Below are 4,982 nucleotides of genomic sequence, written 5' to 3'. Positions count from 1 at the left end.
AGCACAGCCAAAGCATTTTCTTCCTGCCAGCTCCCTCTGGGTGATGCAGGCCCCCAGGGCCCCGAGACCTTCACCTGAGCTCTGTAATGGAAGTCTTCCAGGCTCTACAGGACGGTGCCCTTCACGCCACTCCATGAATGCGTTGGACTTGGAAACGCTGTTGTCTCTTAGCAAGAAGGGTGTGGAAGAAGAAGAATTTTTATAGGTGTCAAAAGAAAGGCCTGCCTTTCCTTCTCCTCTGTGAGGACTCTAAACCACAGGAGTTTGCTCAGGCCTTGGCATTTTGAGGGCTTGGATTCTGTCCCAGTTGCATATCTCAAGGGACCTGCTCCTTGGTGGTGTTCGATTCAGACCAGCTGTTCCAAGGGCCACATGTGGAGATTGTCATGGTTATCTGTTACTTAGTTCTGGGCACACTTACCTTTGGGCTTCCCTGATGGCTCAGATGGTAAAGAATTTGCCTGCGATGCAGGAGACCCGGGTTCAATTCCTGGGTGAGGAGAAAGGAAGATTCCTTGGAGAAAGGAATGGCTACCCATTCCAATATTCTTGTCTGGAGAATTCCATGGACAGAGGAGTCTGGCAGGCTACAGTCCATGGGGTCTCAAAGAGCTGGACATGACTGAACGACTCACATTTTCACTTTTCACACTTATTTTTATATCCCCTGAAAAAAGACTCATTAAGCAAATAAAATAGGTGTATGAGCATGTGTGTGGTGGGGTGGAAGGAGGGACATTTTTCTTTGCAAGGAAGTATATTCTCATGAATTTTAGAGGACAAACCATCACCTGCTTTTGTGGAATCCTATCTATCTTTGGTGATGATTGTGGGTCTCTTTTGAGTGGTGGTTTTGTTCCTACTTGTACTTGAATGGATTTTCATGGCCCAAGTGGGAAAACACCCCATTCATTTGCCCATTAAACCTAAAATCCCCTTTCCTCCCTACAGAATCCATAAATTCTATCCATTTTCGCTTCTTCACAATTCCAGACCACCTACAGAATGCAAAACATTGCTCACTACTCCGCTCCCTCCTGAGTACCTTCCCCTTGACTTGCTGCTTCTCAAATAGGTACACAAACTGTTCGTGCCAACACTTTTAAGAAAGTCCACAAGGACACAAGTGTCCCAGGTGACTCAGTGCTAAAGAATCTGCCTGCCTCTGCAGGAGATGCAGGAGATGCACATTTGACCTCTGGGTCAAAAAGATCCCCTGGAGGAAGAAATGGCAACCCACTCCAATCTTCTTGCCTGGAGAATCTCATGAACAGAGAAGCCTGGCAGGCTACAGTCCATAGGATCGCAAAGAGCCAGACACGCTGAGCGCGGATGCACACGCAGGCACGGGGACACCAGCAGAGAGAGACAAACATAGAAGAGGGACACGATTTCAGAATTCCCTCCTACGTTCTCACCCGGTCTCTGGCTCACACTGTGGGGAAACTGTGAGCCCAGGATGCTAACAAGTCTTCTTCATCTCATCTCCTTCTCCTCCCCTCTTGCCTCCGGGCGACATCTTCAGGGACATCAGATGACTACTCCTGCGCGTCTAGGCTATGCAGATGTCATGACCTTTGTGAGGCACTTCACAGCCTGCAAATGACTTTCTCTAACTTGGGTGACCTTTAGAACCTCCCTGGGACCTAGGTGATGGTGTGACTGCCACCGTTTTCATGGGCCAACGAGACAGTGCAGAAGGAGTGCCTGCTAGGTGCCTGGTCAGAGCCCCCTACAGTTCTCTCCCCTCAGTTCAGTTCAGTCTCCCAGTCATGTCTGACTCTTTGCAACCCCAAGGACTGTACCACGCCAGGCCTCCCTGTCCAACACCAACTCCCGGAGTTTACTCAAACTCATGTCCATTCAGTCATGTCCGATGGTGATGCCATCCAACCATCTCATCCTCTGCTGTCTCCTTCTTCCACCTTCAATCTTGCCAAGCATCAGGGTGTTTTCCAATGAATCAGCTCTTTGTTCAGTTCAGTTCAGTCCCTCAGTCATGTCCAACTCTTTGCGACCCCATGAATTGCAGCACGCCAGGCCTCCCTGTCCATCACCAACTCCCAGAGTTCACTCAAACTCATGTCCATTGAGTTGGTGATGCCATCCAGCCATCTCATCCTCTGTCGTCCCCTTCTCCTCCTGCCCCCAATCCCTCCCAGCATCCGAGTCTTTTCCAATGAGTCAACTCTTTGCATGAGGTGGCCAAAGTACTGAAGTTTCAGCTTTAGCATCAGTCCTTCCAAAGAAATCCCAGGGCTGATCTCCTTTAGAATGGACTGGTTGGATCTCCTTGCAGTCCAGTCCAAAAGCATCAGTTCTTCAGTGCTCAGCTTTCTTTATGGTCCAACTCTCACATCCATACATGACTACTGGAAAAATCATAGCCTTGACTAGATGGACCTTTGTTGGCAAAGTAATGTCTCTGCTTTTTAATATGGTGTCTAGGTTGATCATAACTTTTCTTCCCAGGAATAAGCATCTTTTAATTTCATGGCTGCAATCACCATCTGCAGTAATTTTGGAGCCCCCAAAAATAAAGTCTGACACTGTTTCTGCTGTTTCCCCATCTATTTGCCATGAAGTGATGGGACTGGACGCCATGATCTTAGTTTTCTGAATGCTGGGTTTTAAGCCAATTTTTTCACTCTCCACTTTCACTTTCATCAAGAGGCTCTTTAGTTCTTCTTCGTTTTCTGCCATAAGGGTGGTGTCATCTGCATATCTGAGGTTATTGATATTTCTCCCGGCAATCTTGATTCCAGCTTGTGCTTCCTCCAGCCAAGCGTTTCTCATGATATACTCTGCATATAAGTTAAATAAGCACGGTGACAATATACAGCCTTGATGTACTCCTTTTCCTATTTGGAACCAGTCTGTTGTTCCATGTCCAGTTCTAACTGTTGCTTCCTGACCTGCATACAGGTTTCTCAAGAGGCAGGTCAGGTGGTCTGGTATTCCCATCTCTTTCAGAATTTTCCACAGTTTGTTGTGATCCACACAGTCAAAGGCTTTGGCATAGTCAATAAAGCAGAAATAGATGTTTTTCTTGAACTCTCTTGCTTTTTCAATGATCCAGCAGATGTTGGCAATTTGATCTCTGGTTGCTCTGCCTTTTCTAAAACCAGCTTGAACATCTAGAAGTTCATAGTTCACATATTGTTGAATCCTGGCTTGGAGAATTTTGAGCATTACTTTACTAGCTCTCAACAGCTATGACCCACCCCCACCAGCTCCAACACTCACTGGACCCCAGTAACCTTGTGTTCCTTGTTAGTTGCTCTGTCGTGTCCACCTCTTTGAGACCCCATGGACTGTAGCCCACCAGGCTCCTCTGTCCTTCCCCCACCCTCAATTTGCCTTACCAAGAAGGAAAAGCAGGAATTATGCACTGATTATACATGACCTTTAGAAAGAATTTGATTCAAAAGATTATTTTCAAGGAAAGGATCTCAAATTGCATTTTAATTTAATTTTATGAGGAAAATCTATACACATTTTCTATTTTCCACCCCAGTGGCAACGGCTTCTTGGCTGATGACCAGATGCTTCCTTCCATTTTGACATGGTAAAATCAGGGTGCCTCAGCAGGACATCCAGATGAACTCTTGCTGTTCTTCCAAAATCCAGGTTTGAGCTCAGTCTGGATCAAGAAGAAAAAGTGCCATTATTCCCCAATTGGCTTTTTAGTACTTGCTTTATCTTTCCACACTTTCTCTTCCTGCCTTTTTCTCAAATTACCAAAGGCACAAACACTCCAAGTCACAAAACCTAAGACTTTCTTAATTTCTCTTCCTCCTTTCTAGTCCAAGCTAACCGAGGATCATTTAGTTTCCTCAGACACAGAATACCTACTCTCTAATCCGTGTAGTAATAATACAGAATTTGTTTTAGAATATTTATAAATTTAAACTTTTCACAGATTCTTAGTGTTCTTTAGCATTAGATGGCTCTTCTCTCCATTTAAGACAGATATCTCCAACACCTTCAGCATGCTGACATCAGATTATAGCATGGAGAGGGGCTGCTCCATGCAAAGCTTAAGAGGTCATCTTATTAATCAATTGGATAGAAGACTAATTTATTCATTCAACACATACTTACTAATCACTTAACCTGAACTCCTACAGTGCCCAAGATCCTGTAGCATGTACTTGTTATGCTACTTGAGATACTATAGTATGTACATCTTTCAATTAGACTATGAGGTCCTTCAGAAGACTCTGGCCTCAGCTTGCTGCTCCCTATCTTATGACATTGAGTGACTAACCTCACTTCTCTGGGCCTCAGTTTCCCCTTTGTGGTAGGTGGTTAAACAGAGCATTCTAAGTCCACAGATTCACTTTCTTCTCCTTCAATTTAGCAAATATGGATTAAGCACAGAACATAAAATCTACTAAAAGATCTCAAAGAAGGAGGGATCAAGAACTATTTAAAAGAAACCAGGTCATTGTTGAAGCTGGGAGATGGGTACACAGAATGTCACCACACAGCTCTGTCCACTTACCTGCATATTAGAAAATATCCTCCTAAGAAGAATAAAAACAAAGACAAAGAAAGCTAGCAGGTGTCACATTACAGGTCACCATTGAGCGGGATGGAAGCATGGGTAGGATTTCAGTGAGCCGACACTGGGTCAGGGGCCATTCCAGGCAGGGCACATCCTGAGCCAAAGCATTGAGACTGGAAAATACATGGTGTTTGCAAAGGACCCGGAGTAGTCATGTGTGGCCACAGCTCAGCATGTGAGGAGGGAGGGTGGGGGGGAGCCGAACTGGAAAGGTATCCTGGGGTCAGAGCTGAAGGGTCTAGAGAGGCATGGTGCTAACCTCACTGGCAAGGGAAAGTGACTTCATTGCTTAAGCACAAATTGGCTCTGTCCCTTGTCCGTCAGTCCGGTGTAGGCCTGGGAGAAGGGCCCGTGGCAGAAATTGGCAGAGGAGGGTGCTGGCAGCACCGCCAGGCTTGTTTCTTCACCAGGA

At 45.7% G+C, this 4,982-nt stretch overlaps 1 long non-coding RNA gene across 1 annotated transcript; it reads right to left on the bottom strand.

Moving 5' to 3' along the window:
• Positions 1 to 3,448: 3,448 nt before the first annotated feature.
• Positions 3,449 to 4,735, bottom strand: LOC139179122 (uncharacterized). The gene is made up of 2 exons (XR_011563555.1): positions 4,508 to 4,735; positions 3,449 to 3,643 (listed from the first exon to the last, which is right to left on the bottom strand). It is a non-coding gene; the product is annotated as an uncharacterized lncRNA (long non-coding RNA).
• Between the last annotated feature and the right edge of the window lie 247 nt (positions 4,736 to 4,982).

The sequence above is a fragment of the Bos indicus genome, chromosome 1 (assembly GCF_029378745.1).
Source record: "Bos indicus isolate NIAB-ARS_2022 breed Sahiwal x Tharparkar chromosome 1, NIAB-ARS_B.indTharparkar_mat_pri_1.0, whole genome shotgun sequence".
Lineage (NCBI taxonomy): Eukaryota > Metazoa > Chordata > Mammalia > Artiodactyla > Bovidae > Bos > Bos indicus.
Note: the sequence above shows the minus strand (reverse complement) of the source record. Positions and strands in the feature narration are given on the sequence as shown.